We start from the raw sequence: 17,903 nt of genomic DNA on the forward strand, positions 1-17,903 counted from the left end.
AAGGGGAATGAGCAGGGACCCCCCTGCTGGGGAGGGGGAGGATGAGAATTTGCCCACCTGCAAGAACTATCCGAATTGGCACCACCTACCCACACACCTGACAACCAGCCCGCCCCTGTCAAGCTGCTCTAGGCTATCTCTGGCTGCCCTGTCCCACTTTGCTCCCCCCCAACTTCCCCTCTCTGTCACCTTCCATGGGAGTGAGCCAGGGTGCCCAGCAGTAGCAGCAAATAGGAGGACTAAGATAGAGCGGGTTCTCAAAAATGGGGGTGCTCATTACACCAACAGACAGGGCTCACAAATAGCCAGTACATGCCCGTACGTCGAACCGGCACCTCTCTGAGACTACGCGCTCGGTCTTCAGAATCTCAGCAGTGTTGTTTACTAAAATTAAATCCCTGCTGAGCATAATGTTCTCAATGTTCGCTTTCTGGCATTTTTGCCTGAACCGAGCTGCCTCAGTCTGCTAATAGTGGAAGGACATGGGGGCTCTGACTCACCTTTCTCCCAGGACACAAGCCTCAGGGCCCTAACAAAGAGGGAGAATAAGTCCAATGTGTCAAAAAGCAGCATCCTTCTGACCTAGGCTTCTTTCCTAATTCCCAGTGACAGTTTGCTCTGGCACAGCCTGACTCCCTCAATCCTCCCCTTGCCCCACGCTGAAGGGGGCAGAGAGATTCCTGCCTCCTTTACACACCTCCTCCCTTTGTGTGTGGGGTGGAGGGAGGAAATCCCAGTGGGGAACATTTTGGGATTTGTTTTTTTCCTCACTGAGGAGAAATTGGGCAGCTATAGTGCTGCAGTCCCCCAGGGCAGGGCCAGATTAAAGAATTTGGGGACCTTGTGAACTAGGGAAATCCCCCCCCCCATCATCTTCCTTAAACTAGACAGAGAAGAGACCCAGCTGCCTACAGTACCATACCTGAACGGTGCTGGTTCACCATACCTGGGCTGGATTACACCACTCTGAAGTTTGGCCTGCCTCCCCTGCCCCATTTGAGTCATGACCCAGGAGGAGGCAGCTGGGCCAAACCTGGTCAGGGCCCAAATAGGGCTGCCATCTCTGAGAGGCACAAAAATGAGCCACTCTTTCCTTCCCAGATGCCCCACCCACCAGCCTGACCCTCTTCTTCCCTTCCCATGCACTACCACCAGCTTGATCCTCCTCTTCCTTTCCCAGGCATCCCTATCATCACCCTCCAACTCTCCTGACCCGTGAGCGTCTATACCCACCCCCTCTCAGGAGCCTCAGCCCAAGAAGCCCTCCACCCTCCCCACCTAGGGGCCCCTTCCTAGTTACAAGTGGGGGGAAAAAAAACCCAGGCATATTGCAAATGGCAATGCTGGAGAAAAGCTGGCCAGGCCAGCTAAAAACCAGCCAGGCAGCAAACCTAGGCCTAAACATGGTTGTGGGACCTGCAGAGATCAGGGTCCCTCTGCAAATGTACAGAGTGCACATCAGTTAATCCAGGTTTGCTCCTGGGAGATTGTTCAGATCCCAGAAGGTCCCAAATCACAGTGTAAGAGCCCCCTAATGTAATAGATAACAATACTGTACCACTCTTATGTGTAAAAATTAGTAGGAGAAAATATTTACTGTTACCAGTACAAAAAAGAAAATGTTTATTTTTTATCTTGACTTTTACTAATTAGAAATTATACTTTGTTTGGCAGCTTGCTATTTTTGTGATTTTTTTCTTGCCCCTGTGTTCCTCAGGCTAGTCACATTTCATGCATGACTTCTTTTAGTTTATTTATATCTGAGACATAAAGAGAGATTGCTTTGATGTTACTGTGTTTCTAAAAGCTTTCTTCAATGAGGATGGGACCGTGTTAAATGCATTTATAAATGTATTGTCATATGATGCTTTAGCACAAGTGTTTTCCCTGTTTTAAAATTGTAATATGCACTTTAATTTGTGGTTAGTAAAATATCAGACTTTTAAAATCTTTTTGCCAGTCTCCAGTTTTTTCCTGTAATTGGGTCAGCAGTAATGCATCTCCTCTTTGATTGTCAGGTGTTCTGTTGGTTGAAATTTGTGCATTGAAAGATTTTTGACAAAGATGGTTTTTGACCAGAATGATCATTTTTTGAAGAAAATTTTCCTTTTGGTGAGATTTCCTTCCCCCCACCCCCCCATTATTTTTAAAAAAGGAAAAATCAGTTGCTGAAGTAATAAATAAATAGGTAAAATATTTCAGCTTTTGAAAAGGAGAAAGTGTTTCCTACTGGTGTAGTGAAAAGAAATGGGAGTTGGAATACCAGGGATCTAGTCCAGGTTCATACGGACTATGTTAAGGTTTTATGCTGGCGCCTATCGCTGTACTATCTAGTGCCTACCACATAAAATCAATAGCAGTAGCAAAGTCCCTTGTGGATTTTATGGAGTCTCTGGCTCATCCCCCTTTTGGGGGTAAGAACTTTGGTGTGGGGGTTTTGTTTCTGATTTTTAATTGTTTAGTTTAATTTTTTGGGGGGATGGAGAGGTTGATTTTGTGTTTGTGTGTAGAAGAGAGTGTCCGTATTGCCAGCATCATTTTTATAGTGGGAAGGCCTTTTCGAAGACTCTCTCTCTGTACCCATGGGTAAGTCATTAGCCTTCTCTGCATCACTGTTTACTTATATCAATAATATGATTAGGATGGGGTGAATATTGCAAAAATAATCTACTAATCTTCATTTAGATTTTCAACTATGAATATTACAGAATTTTTGCAAAAAACAAATATCAAAATTGAAACTTTATTTGCACCAAAACCCGGAATCTAATGAATTTGCACTCAAAAATGAAGGAACAGAAATATAGTGTGTGACTTGTGTGTCTAATCAAAACACCTCACTTTATGAATGAAAATACAGTGAACTGTTTGTAAATGACCTAGTCCAAGAATTAGGGCTCGTCTGCATGACGAAGTTAGTCCAGGTAGGGTATGAATTAAAAGCTATTCCGGAATAAGAGTGTCTACACAATGAGCTACTCCAGAATATTTTATTCTGCATTAGCTATTCTGGTCAGTTTCCCTGTGTAGACATGCCCTTATCTGGCAAATTTTTAATAACAAATGCAAGCAAACTAGTCTGTTCATGCACAAATCACAAAATAAAAGACACGCTACATTTGTTGTATGAATTATTTGCCAATTATTAGCCCAACTCTAAAAATGAATGTTATTACGGAGAGGTGTTGTGAAGTTGTATCTGAGTGTTCCTAAAGTGCTTTGGGATCCTCCGCTGTTACATAACTGTAAAATATTATGCTGAATGAACCATAATACCCCATGCATTGATTTTAAAGGTTTTGAAAAAACATAGTGCATTCGTTTACTAGCTAAGGCAGTAGATCTAATGTTTGATGTTACTTTCTGGGTTGTGAGAAACCAACAGTAAGTCAGTGTGTAATAATCTCTTTGAAATTTCCGCGCACAAGAACATCCTATGCAGTTAACAAAAACCAAACAAAATAAATGGTGGGAATGGGGGTGAATTACTGTAGCCTAACAATCCACTCTTTAGGATAAAGGCATCATAAAACCATGCCCCACCATGCCCACCAGCAGTCTGGATGAACATAGAAGTCCACTGTCAACCATTATATATTCAAGCTATACCATATTCCTTTAAAAATGTTTGTATGGTCTCTGAAAAACCCTAAGCAAAAACATTCCTCATTGAAACTCTCAGAAAATGGCCAAAGTCGCCTGGAACTGGTACATGAAATACTTCATCCAGACGACCACCCTTCCTTATTTCCCCGCCCCCACCCCCAGGAGAAATTCTTGACATTTTTTATACACTCAGTAAGGATTACAGGGGATATGCACAAATGGTATGTTGGAATAGGGGTCACCTGACTTTCAGGGATGCCAAGCATCCACGGCTCCCATTAGAATCAATGAGAGGAACAGTGGAGACTCATTACTAGAGCTCAGCCAATAATTGATTTTTCAGGTGAGTGGCTTAACTGAAAAATCAACACCTCCCTCCACAAAAAAATGATCCCCCCCGCACCAAAACAGAAAACTGAAAAAAAAATCATGTGGTTCAAATGAAAAATTTCAGATGTTGATTTGAAATGACTTTTTCTAAATGAAATGTTGATTTGAAAATGCTGAAAGGTTTTATTTTTTTTCTTTTTTTTAAAACCAAACAGTCAAAATCATTCACTGAATCTGACCCAAATTTATGAATAGTTTTGGTGGCCCCCCAAAATGCATTTTTTGGCAAGTTTACTATTTGCCAAAAAAAAAAAATTGCCTAGCTCTACTCAGCGCTTCTAGCAATCGGACCAGCATACAGTGATATACAGAAGCCATTCAAAGAACTACACATGAGATGTTCATGAATGCTTATGATGCTCAAACATGGAGACCAATCCTCAGTTGATGTAAATTGTCATATAGCTCTATTGATTTCAATGGGGCTAACAGTTTACACCATCTGAGGATTCCTCCCATGATCTTCATGCAAGTAAGATCAACAGTGTTGCCAGGGCATGGGCACCTTCAACTCTTATGGGGGTCAGTAGGAATTGATGGTTTCGGAACCTCTCACAGTCAGCGTCTGAATGATAAAATGACTCAATCAGGTCACAATTTTATCATTTCAGTCATGGTGCAAAGCTTCTGTTCGCTGAAAAATTATGTATGGTGTTAGAAGAAAATTAAGACTATTGCTTCTTCCACTATCATGTAATATTATGTATCCATTTTAGAATTATCGATAAAAATACTTCAGTTACAATCTCTCCTCTCATACCTCAGAGATACCAACTCCACTTTTATTGCAGCCCACTTTAGGCAAGTTGTAGTAGATAGCATGCAGCTGCCTGCTTTCCATGTGTGTTCCTCAATTTAAGGCCCAAATATAAAGTGAAATAGATTATGTCAACCCAGAAAGAAAGAACAAAATACTGTTTGCCTGCAGGAGTTCACTGTTTTTTCTAGAACGTGGAGCCACGTTCTGAGAATGGAAACTACCACCTTAACCACTGTGCAGCTCACTTACATATCCAAAGGGTTGTCTCAAAATGAGAGCACATTGTTCTCCTGTCTCTTCATATTCTAGAGTTAGGCTATATTTTTATAACTTGTGGTATTTGTATATTTACTCTTTTTAAACATTTATGATTATACACAAATGGAAAATTACAGGGAGAAAGATGAAAAAAGTAATCATCTTGTGTGGAGAATGCAATTGCCTGTTTCTTATTAGAATGAAGACAAAATATGGATACATACCAAAGGTTTAGCCGACCCTCTGCACCTTGAATGTGACTATTTCCAGTTATATGTACCATCATGAAAAAACACACCCCTGAATGACATAAGTTACGTGGGCATAAGTGGTAGTGTAGACATGGCCTGAGTCTCTCTAACCTGATTTACACATTCCCACCTTAACAACTAACCTATATTAAACACATTATGCATGTTAAATTACTTGAGTCCCGATTTGTTTTATTGTGGTTTTTGTTTTAATCAGCTCTCCAAAATAATGGTTGTGCTGCTAAAATAACAGCCACTGTGCTAAGTGAGCCCTGACAACACTGACCCAGTTGCAATCTTGCCATCCCATTGTCCTGCCTGCCCATCATGATTGTATGGGAGAATGGGGCGATGGGTGGGGCTGCGGTCGGAATGGGGGAGGGGCTCTGGACTTGGCGCTCCAGGCCGGGGTGAGAGCTCTGCGGCAGGCCCAGCCGGGGCCAAGATCTCAGCCCCGCCTCCCCCTCCGCCAAGGCCAAGAGAGGGAGAGGAGAGGTGGAGGGCAGGCAGAATGGGGGCACGTCTGCAGAGGAAGGGGCAGAATGGGGGAGGGGCTCCACGCTTGGTGCTTCAGCCAGGGCTGAGAGCTCCGCTGCAGTCCCAGCCAGGGCCAAGCTCTCAGCCTCCCCACCCTCACCGTGGCCCCAACCGAGCTCCAGCCGGGCAGGGGAGGAGCCATGGGAGGGGCTGAGAGCAGTGAGTGGGGGTGGGGCCTCAGCCAGAAGAGGTGGGCATGGGGCTGGCCTCCCCATGGGGAAGCTTCACTTGCCACCCATGGCTGTGCCACTTTAAGGTCTCTAGTGTAGACGTAGCCTCAGAATTTCTCATTGAAGGCCCAATTTTGATTGTAATAGTGGCAGAGTAACACCACAGCCCAGTGGTACCAAAATCCCCTTGTATGAACAACAACCCTAACAAATGTGTCAAACCCTACCCTCCAACTGCACTGAAAAGAAAGCCCCACCCCACCAAGAACATCAGTCACACATCCAGTGTGAACACTCCCTCTTAAAGCCTGCCTATCGTCTCCTACTTGGCAGCCGCTTTGCAGCACTTCTATGAGGACAAAAAATACTAGAGCATGTGTGTTAAAGCTCTTCTGTTGAAGAGGGTAGGTATCAGTGAGATTTACAGAGAGAGTGAGCGTAGAATACAGTCCATGAGTAGGGAGCAAAAAAGCATACCAGAAGTGTACTGTTTCAATTGTCTGGTGTCCTGTGTTGGTAGGGGCTGGAGAAACTCAACAAGAGGTAACTTATTTTTCTCCTTCGCTGTTGAGGAAGGGTTTGTTCACATGGTGTGCTTAGAATATGAGATGGCGTTTGGAAATTGATAAGATGCACAGTAGGATTACTTGTTGTTCAGACCTGTGCATTTTCCTGCCCCTCATAAGGTATCTGCCATTGCATGCAACAAGAGTGAATATTGTGGACAATAATGATCAGCATGTTAGCTGGGTATTTCTGATAAAATGATTAGCTGAAAATGGCTGACAATGTTGATACACAAATTGGTATGATTAGGGTTAATAACCTGTTGCAATGAAGGGGGCAGATCCCCCTTCTCAGAGCTCTTACAATCTGTCTGCAGGCTCACACTGAAGAAGTTCAGTGTGGAGACATTTTCTTCCTAACCATAATGTTTTAAATAAATGAAATCTTGAATTGTGCAAAATAGTAATCTGTCATGCGACCCAGATCACAAAACAGGAGGATTATGTTTGTTATGAATACAACTTGCAGTCATGAGGGCCATCACTGAAAGAAGAAACCATTCCTGGTGATACTTTTCCTCTCTCTATATATTTTCATAAGACAAACATGATTTGCAAACATGTTCGTGAATAAAATCTTTTAGTTTAGTTTACGGCTGTCTCGGGCCCTATTATTAGTTACTAATGAGTAGTCACATGACGTGTGAGTGTTCAAGAATGTTAATCCATGAAGCATCCATGAATTTTTAGCACATCACTTGGAGTCTTTTTATCAAAATGTCTTTCTAAAAGGTAGGCTTTAGTTCAGCCACAGTGATTGGCTCAATAATATTCATCGATGTACGAGGGAAGAATTCTGTCCCACTACAAGAATAGTCAGAAGCAATTCTATAAGATGTATTATGCAGACCGCAAGAATAGATTATTATAGTAGTTGTTTTGGTCTGTAATATCAATGAAAATGAAGAGTTCACAAACTAGCTATAACCTGAAAATGATTTGGCAAATACTTATTCATAATGAATATATTCATGGAAATCAGGATAGATTTGTGAACAACTTGCTATCCAAAAAAATAATTTTTTTAGCTCATAACTTCTCAGTCCAAAAATTCCTTTAATTTGATTTAAAACAGTTTAAGATAGTCAAAAATCAGAACAAAAGAATGTTGTTCATAATGACAGGTTCCGCCAGCTCTGTTTACTACTTTGATAACATGCCATGATAACAATTGCATTAAATGTGACAGACGAAACACCAGTAAAATATTCCTGAGAGTGGGAAAAAAATGTAATAGCACTCATGGGGCATGTCAGTGAGTTGAACGTGTAGGAAAAAAATATAGAATAACCTGATATACAAAAATCCTGCTTTTCTTTTTTCACAAGAATCATATTAAGAAAAAAGACATTAATTTTTTAAGATGAGCGTGGATATGCAGGTGACACGTGCAAAAGATACGTATTAAGTACCTTGACATGGGAAAAGAAGTGTCAAAAGAAATTAGTGGGCTGTTTCATATGAGAATTCAAGTAGTTGGGAGTTTACACAGGCCCAGATCCTGAAAACACTCTGCTATGTCTACACTAGGCTATATCTACACTATATCTAAAAAACACCCATTTAACTGACATAAGTTTCTCCGACAGAAGTGCCAGTGTGGACAGCTCTCCTGCTGACATAACTACAGCTGCTCTGTGGGGGTGATTTAATTATGCTGATGGAAGAGCACATGTAGAGAGACATAGCCTTATGTACACATTTCACTCCACCTACCTAAATAGTCCCATTGACTTCAGTAGAACTACTCATGTGAGATAAATTACATGTGCAGAAGTCAGAGCCTAACGTTAGAGAGCTAAACTGATTGTGAAAGGAAAACGTAAGCTAATATCTGTGCTCCAAATACAGGTAATTTTTTTCATATAGTTCCTTTTCATTTTTTTAATGAAGGATAATTCTTTAATAGTAATCTGCAATTGCAGATTACTGCAGGGATGAGGATAGAACAAACTCCTAAATGGAAAAATGTCTAGATACAAGTCAGCCTGAAGACAAGACAATGTTTTGCACAAGTCAAAAACAATAATATTCCCAAAACAAAAATAATTAGATTCTTAGAAATATAATCATGAGAAAGGGGGGTCTGAGATATGTGGCATATATGTCATGCTCAGGTTGAGATACACATTACTCAGCACTGCAAATGAGCTATCGCACAACAGATTTTTTTCTCCTTGACATTATACATACATTAATCTCATCTGGAATAGTGGCAGGATACTGGCTGTATTGCAGATGTTCCCAGTAATAATTAGTGGGTATTCCTTAAATAGAACTAGACATGGAGATACCTACAGCAAATTAGATAGATTACCTTGTAAAAGTACATAGGCAAAATAAAAATATGAATCCAATAAGACACTGTATATGGTAAATATGGTTAGGCATATATAATTCATACAAAATACATCCCAGATCCAACTCTCCTTAAAGTCAGTAGAAAGACTCCTGCTGGCTTGAATCTAAATTTACTCTAAGTCTAAACACTTTAGAGCTAAATTCAGGCCTGATGAAAACCATTATCCCAAATTGCATTCCAGTCAGGCTGAATTTGCTTTTTAGATTTGCTGTTATGGACAGATATGCTTTGATAGGAGGCAAGGCAATACGCTGGGAAACATATATAACATATATATATTCTAAAGGACTCATACAGTTTGGTAGCAAATTTGAAAAGAGCTATGGTTTGCAGGCAATTTTGAACAATAAAATAACTTTCAGGTTGAACCAAAACCAATTTTTAAATTAAAAAAAATTTTTTTTTTTGTGAATCAAAAACGCAGAGAGAATTTCACTTTGGATCAAACAAACTATTTTGGTTTGACAAAAGTGAACCATTTTGTTTTGATTTTTGGCTATCTTAAACTTTTAAATCAAAGGAATTTTTGGAATGAAAAATTATGAACCAAAAAAATTGAAATGTTTCATTTCATTTTTGTTTTTTTATTTTTACTGAAACAATTTGATGAAACTAAAATATTTTGAAAATTCATTATGGTGTCACTGATCCTGCCCCTGCCCTCCTCATCCTAAAAAAAAAAATTAAAAAAAAAAAAGCCAAAAAATTCCCAGTTCTACATTTGGACAATTAACTACAAGCTGTAGACTAAACAAGTCAGAATTCTGGTAGTATTTCCAATTATTGCCATTCATCCACCCCAATTCCCCAGAAAGAATTCATATCCAGCTATAGATGCTTTTCATCCTTGGCTGCCTTATAGTATGCTGCTCCAGACAGCAGTTTGAGAACAGGACCATCTTCATGATGTGGAAATGGGGGAAGATTTTATAACCATATAATAATGTCTAGCTTGTACATTGTGCTTTTCATCAGTAGATCTCAAAATGTTCTACAATCTTTAAGATATTTATCACCACAACTTCCCTATGGTGTAGAAAAGTGCTTATCCCAATTTTCTCAGATGCGGAAACTGATATAAGAGTGACCAGCAATGTTTAAAATGTTGAAGAAAGTATAAACTAAATAACTAGAAAATAGAGGTGGGATGTGAGATACTTTTGTAGCTAGTGTAACTTTCATAAAAGGTACGTCAATGTTGAGAAACAAACAGCTAAAATTGATTAATTGATCTTATTGGCTTTATCAGTAGCAAAATTATATGGCAAGATTTCCAAAAATGCTCAGCCTCAGCAACTTCCATTGTTCTCAGCTCTTTTCAGTGTAAGTCCCTGCGTGCTGGCCACGTTTCACAATGTGGCCATTTCATTTAAGCTGCATCTGCACTAGAAGTGCTGCAGCGGCACAGCTGCATTAAGCTGACAGGAGAGAGCTCTGCTGTCGGCTTAATTACTCCATCTCCCATGAGAAGCAGTAGCTATGTTGGCGGGAGAAGCTCTCCTGCTGACATAGCGCTGTCTACACCAGCCCTTTAGTCTGTGTAATTTACGTCACTTAAGTGTGTGAGTTATTCAGACTCCTGAGCAGCATAAATTATACCGAAGAAAATTCTAGTGTAGACAAGATGCCTAAATGGGACCGGAGAGGTTTTGAAAATCTACTCACACTGGAATTCATGATAGTCCATCAGTGGAAAAGGGTTATGAATATGCAGCTTTTTACCTCTATGGGATTGGTTCAAATAATCAGATATAGTTTGGTAGTAGCCAAACGTAATTATTAGAGCTGGGCACACAGTGCAGGATTATTTGTAAGCATTCCCATTTTTCAAGGAGTTTGCTGCACCTGTGTTCACGCCCCTTTTGTGAACTTTTTACAAATGTTCTAAGAACAAATTTACCAACATGAATATTTACTAACCAGCAAAATGTACGCAAACATTACAAAATATAGAAAGTGAATTTTTTACTTATAATCCTGAGTATTCATGCCAGAAATCTTATTCTAAGAGTTAAACTCATTCATCAGGGGAACAAAATGTACCATGTAATCTGCGTGTTTGGTTAAAACAGCTCAAATTCCCAATTTCAAATATCAAATACTCAAAGCAATGTGCAAAGTGAACAGTTTGCAAGCACTGCACAGGCTGAAATATTTGCATAGTACAATCTTTGAATAATTTTGAGCAATGAATATATTTATGGAAAATGTGATCTGTCTGCAGACAATTCACAAGCAGCAGAAAGAGCTGTGTTTGATAACTAAAATACAATATGTACTGTAAATAGTTCATCCAACTCTCCTTGTTACCAGCTGAGGATGGCCATTTGGTATCCTACCATATGTGAAAAGGGTTATGGTCTCAGTCCAGTTCCTGGTGGACAGGTATCCATATTATAAAATAGCACCATTCCAACTGGAACTAATATCCACCCTTTGACTCTCAACAGAGAGGCAAGAGGTGAAATTCTGGGAGTTTTGCCATTGATTTCACTGAAGTCAGGATTTCACTGCTGGATTCTATAGATATGGAGGACGAACTGTTCTTTTTTCCCCTTGTGAGTTGAGGAGGGAGATATGTTAGTTCAACAGTACAGTGAAACTTCCACAGCCAGCGATGTACCATTTCTGAAGTTTAGGAGAGGACTTCACCCTATGTGGCAAAGAGTAACAACCCTCGGAAGAAAATCTACTTAAATTTTCTTTTTAAAGAAAGGTTACAACTACTCTTTCAGATGTCACTACATATGAGAGAACTCTTTTTAGAACACGCATTAATTTAGGGGAATATGAAGTCTTGAGGAACATTCTAGATCATTAGATTACAAAGCAAAAGGGAAATAAAAGGAAAGAATGTAAACAAATTTGGACAAAAGTAGTTGTAAGAAAATATAAAATTGCGTGTGGTTTTTTCTACTTAGTCACGCAGATATTTAGTTACATTTACTTCTGTGGTATTTTGCTTTTAAATGTTTTAAATGATTACATAATTAGTAATATGATATGGGGATTTTATGAAAGGCGAGCACAGTAGGTCACAAAATCAGGAAGAGCAGCTGTAGAAGCTATGTCTAAATAAGACATCACCAGTGCTCATGGCAAAAAAAAAAAAAAAAAAAAAAAAAAAAAGGGAGAATGTTTAGGATCCAGATGTTCTTTACTGTGGAAGTTAGTTCATCAAAACGCCGCCAGATGCTGCTCTGGTGTGAAACTGAGTTTGTGAGGTTCTTGCTCTAAACTCTTGAATTGTGTTGACAACTTTTAGGGTCTTTTTACATTGTAAAAACAACTAGGACTTGTGACGTGGTTTCAACACCACAGTCTTGAACATAGTTAAAGTGAGAGTCCATCTTGCTATGTAAATATGTTTTTATGGCTGAACCTTGTTTTAGCCTACAGGACTTCATCTTGCAAACACATAGGCTGGGATTTTTGAGGAGACCACAGAGAGTTAGGCTCCCAGCTCTCAATGAAAGTCAAGGCTAATGAAACTACTCTTAAGCCTTTGGAAAATTCTAGCCTTAGGCAACAAGAGCCAGATTTATAAACATATTTTAGTGTCTAAAGATGTCCATAGGTGCCTAGTTGAATTTTTAGACGTGCCATAGGGGAGTTTCATTGGCATTGACTTTCACTGCGAGATGGATATCTAACTCATATAGGAACTTTTGAAAATCCCACTAGATGCCTAATTATCTTTGAAAATCTGACCCCAAGTGTGACAGATATGGCAATTTCTTGTGATATCTTTGAAAGATTCTATGGTATTAAGTATATGTATTATTGTGGGCTCTAATTGTATATAACTTCTTCATGGAGAAGATGGGACAAAGATTGCAACCCCTTGGAGTCCATTGTTTTACATGAATGGTATATGTATGGCTGTGTTTCCCTCCAGAGGGGAGGGCTGCCACAGATCCTCCAGGAATTAAAAACAATGGGTGGTGGTGAAGACAAATCACCCAGGTTGTAATCTCCTCATAGAGGTACTATCTCTTAGGGAGGCCCTCATATACTAGTTCAAACTGGATTCTCCAAAGACCAACAAAAAAAGGACCTTTGGATAAATAGCCTGAGTTTGTTGACTCACGGCCTTCTCTTTAATCCAGCAAACAGACAGAACCTTCTGTTTAAGCCAAGGCAGGGCCCAAATCCTGCTGCATACTTATGGAAGGAGTTGACCTTTTAAGAGCCTGTAAGTCTGGTAAGCTTTTAGCATGAGTGCAGGTTCTTTTATTGATTGTATATATTTTCTTTGTAATACTTTGGCCTTAAGAATAAATGTGCTTGCTTATAAAGGGTTGCATGATAACTTGTAACTGCTGGCAAGTACAGCTGTTCAGAGCCTTTGAAGAGAAGGCAAAAATCAAATTCTGGCCTGTTTAGGCAGTCTGACTTGCTGGGGATATCACTGTATAAGCAGGGAACTGTGCAATCTGGAAAAAACCCTGTCAGCAGGGAGAGACATGGGTCTCTGTCCAAGATAAGTGATGGCTCAAGAACCTGAGCCTAGAGTGGATGCCTGCGAGAAACCGTGGACTGGGAATACAGGTGCAGCAGCCCTGGAACTATGACACCAAGTTGCTTCATTGCTTACGTGTTTGCAGGATTGCACCCCAGGATTGTACTATTGGTTAGAAATGTAGCTAGCATGGTGTGGTGACATATTTTGTTCTTTTTAATTTGTAATCAATCAAACTAGACACTCCTAGAAATGTAGAAAGATCTTATATAAATTTTGGAAGTTCTTTATGCTTGCAGATAAAAGTAGCCCTCCATAATAACTTTATATGGTTTCTTTCAACAAGACCTTTCAAAAATTGTTAAAATGGATTATTGCCCTAGGACAAACTATTCAAAGTTTATTTTAAAATAGTTATAGCCTGTGATTGGTCCTGGGAATTTGTGTGCATTAAGGACTAAGGGCTTGTCTATATGAACATTTAGTTTGTGGCAAGCTAGGGTGTGAATCTAACCCCCACTAGCCTGCTGCATACTAACTGTTTTGGTGGATCCTGCTGACTCACACTAACAGTTTGCTAGTGCGCTTTAATCTACTCTTGTTTCAAAGCAGGGTAGATCAAAGTCTACTAACAAACTTAATGCATGTCTGCAGGGTCCACAAGAACCTACAGAGTGAGGCAGACTCGTGAGAGCAGATTCACGCTTCAGCTTGCCTCGGAGTAAATGTTCATGCAGATAAGCCCTAAGGATAACATTTTCAAAAGCCTTGAAAGTCAGTGGGATTTATCCTTTTATGTGCTTAAGTCACTTTTGAAAATGGCATGTAGGCTCCTATGTCACTTGGGCACTTTTAAAAATTCACTCTAAATCATTTACCAAAGAGTTGGTGTTTTGAAACGTGGCTAACTGGATTCTTAAAGAACACTGACACTGAAGCTCCAACTCTGGTGACATAAGTGCCGCCTTACCAAATTCACGGTCCATTTTGGTCAATTTCAGGGTCGTAGGATTTTAAAAATTATAAATTTCATTATTTCGGCTATTTAAATCTGAAATGTCATGGGGTTGTAATTGTGGGGGTCCTGAGCTAAAAAGGCATTGTGGGGGGGTGGGTCGCAAGGTTAGTGGGCGGGGTTATGGTACTGCTGCCCGTACTGCTGTTGGCGGCAGCGCTGCCTTCAGAGCTGGGCGGCTAGAGAGCAGCAGCGGCTGCTGGCCGGGAGCCCAGTGCTGAAGGCAGAGCCGCCATCAGCAGCAGTGCGGAAGTAAGGATGGTATGGTAGGGTATGGCCACCCTGACTTCTGTGCTGCTGCCTGCAGAGCTGGGTCCTTAGTCAGCAGCCAGCGCTCTCTAGCCACCCAGTTCAGAAGGCAGAAGTGCAGAAGTAAGGGTGGCAATACCGCCTCCCCCTAAAATAACCTTGCAATCTCCCTGGAACTCCCTTTTGGTTCAGGACCACCAATTTGAGAAATGCTGGTCTCCCCCATGAAATCTGCATAGTATTGGGTACAAGCACTCAAAAGACCAGATTTCACAGTGAGAGGCAGATGTCATGGTCCGTGACGTGTAAATTTTCATGGCCATGAATTTGGTAGGGCCCTAGACGTAAGTGGTAGCATTTTTGTTGCTATAAATCAAAAATGGCTGCACCAGTTTAATTTTCTTTCAAATTTGGCAGAGCTATTCAGTACTAGGCAAAGCTCATATAAACCAGATCTGAGCCTCCTGTTCCCTTCCCTCTGCACCATGGGATTTGGTGGAGGGAAGGAACAAATCAATGTCACCTCTTAAGGGATCCACACCTACTCACAGGAAGGGGACTAGTTAGGGGCCTGATCCTACTCAAGCTGAAGTCAATGGCTAAACTTGTATTGACTCAAATGGTACAGGATTGGGCCTTTAATGCCTACACAGAGCCTGAATCACCATTGCATTCATCCTTACCTACTTACTTGTTTAGATTGTAAGGTCTTTAGACAGGGACTAGCTACTGCCCTCTGTTATAGTGTCTAACACAATGGGGCCCTGATCTTGACTGGTCCCTAGGCACTACTGCAATAAACATGATTAATAGTAATAACTCCCATTTTATGTTGGTGCATCTCCATTGAAACCAATGGTGTTATACACTGATGTAAACTGGAGTAATGTATTAGTGAGCATGGCCGATAGTCTGCAGTAATTTACACAGGTTCCCCTGGTGCAGCTTGGAACTCCCCTTCTCCTCTAACCACCCCCTAAGGGGATTTCAGGGTAGTCACAGTTGGGGGAACACCTGAATGAATGGCACTGTACAGGGGCCTCTAGCAACAGTGGAGCCAAGGGACCTCAGTAAGACTAAAGCTTTGCTGCTGGCACATTTCCCCTATAACTTTCTGATTTAGGCGGTAGAGCTCACAGCTTCTTCTCCAGGAGACAAACCTCACCCTTATACTAGAAGAATTCCAGGGAAACTCTGCCAGTTGAAATGTGACTTTACACTGATTTACGTGGAAATAACTTGCCTAGGGAAACATGGGGCCCAAGGAGTTTGGAAGGAATTTTTTTGGATGAGTTAGAAACCTCTGAAAACAGGACTTTCTAATGCAAGTATCCTCTCAACCTTATTAGACCCTGACTAATGCACCATTTCACACATCCATGTTTAAACATTATGGGCCTAATTTTTTTCCATGGATACAAGGGTGCAATTCCCTCTGAAGTCAGCAGGGACTTCATGTGTAAGCTGAATCAGCCCCCTGTGCATGAAATACTTGTGAATGACTGTTTAGAAGAAACAGCCACTTTTCCTGGCAAACATTTAGATAGTTTAGTCAGTGACCTTAAAAGTGTGGTTAATATAGGGGTTATAAAGCAATACAAGCTTTCTGACAGCAGGCCTGCAAACTTTGTATTCGTACAGGAAAATTCCATTGAAGCTAAATGTGAGTTTTGTGTCAGGTCTGCTGAACCTTTTATTAATATTTAGATCACTAGAAAGGGAGATTATGCTGCAAGGTTCCTGTATTGTTCAAAACATAATCAAGGCCAGTGGATGATTAGGATTTCCAGCCTATACAATATGCACATTATATAGGTCACCAGTCTGCAATAGTTAATTAAAATAACATTTAATTAATTTAATTTAATAAATTTAATAATAATTTAATTATTGGACACAGTTTTCCAACCTGGATGCCTAAAATTAGTCCCCTAAACTTTTGATTATCCACCTAAATGGCCTCATTTTCTGAAACCCTTGGCACTCACATTCCTATTGATATGAACTGCAGATGCTCAGTGCATATGAAAATCAGGGCACTTCTACTGAAGTGCCTAAATATGCATTTAGGAGTCTAGTTTTAGGCATCCAGGTCTGAACTTTCTGCCAATTGGGGCTAATCCCCCATAGAATGCTTTTGGCAAAGTTGATAAAAGACAACCAAACATTGTTGGTCATCTGTACTGTCTTCATAAAATATTTTTTTTTGCAAGTTCTGCTGTTTTTTTCTCTTACGGGTTAAGGGTTTTTCTAATAATTATTTTAACTTCAGCTGAAAAGTAAGATAAAAAACCAACAACATTACTCCAAATTGGGGAAAGGATCTAGTTCTATCGTGAAGGGCTTGTTCTGACTTTTTTCACTTTGAGAAGGCGCTCGTTCTTTCAGACTGGGGAAAGTTGCCATTTATAATTAAACTAAATCAATATGCAACACTTTTATATATCCAATGAAACTTCTGCCTTAGTTCTTTATACCATCGTTATCATCCTTGCTTCTAATGAACAATATCCAAATCAGGCCTTTTCTGGGAAATATTAGTGATACTTTAGATGGTTATGTTTAACCATGGCTAAAGCTGTGAACTTATCTTGCTTTGATGTTTTAGGAGTCTATGACTGTGATAGCTGCAGATGTGAACAGTATATTTAATTGTTGATTATTACCGAGTCCTTGGAATGTGAGTGCCTTCGATTCGCACTAAAATTTTATTTTAGACATAGCTTTGAGTTGTATTATAAACCAAAACCTAAAAGTGCTTAAAAAAACCCTTGACTTTAATTACATTTAAATTTCAGAAGATGGCGTTGAAGATTAGCAATTAATATTCTAAACAGTGTATGTATCCTATACATAGACAGCCAAAAAAATCAATGTGCGATGACTGTTTTGAATGCGGTATTTAAGAACAGAGGATGTGAATGTCTGTTAAAAATGTTAAAAACGGGTGCGGCGGGGGGCGCTGCTACATGAAACGTGTGTGAAACCTGAAAGGTACTAAACGACTTGTTACTAGTCCAAACCTCGAGCTTCCTCCCCGCGCTTACTTTAGGAGAGTCTGGTGAACAGTTACTCTGTCTCTCAGTTGATTTTTTGTTTGTTTGTTTTTAAACAAAGATATTAACAAGTCATTTACAAGCAGTGCTCTCTTTGCATATCATGAGTTCAGTCGCTGCACGGTTTAAAAGGGGCCTTCCTGGGAGAGATTTGGTTTACTCCGTAGAAAATTTTCGCTGTAGTTTGATCGTTCCTGTTTGCATACATGTCATTCTGACGC

The sequence above is a fragment of the Eretmochelys imbricata genome, chromosome 2, assembly GCF_965152235.1.
Source record: "Eretmochelys imbricata isolate rEreImb1 chromosome 2, rEreImb1.hap1, whole genome shotgun sequence".
NCBI classification, from domain to species: domain Eukaryota; kingdom Metazoa; phylum Chordata; order Testudines; family Cheloniidae; genus Eretmochelys; species Eretmochelys imbricata.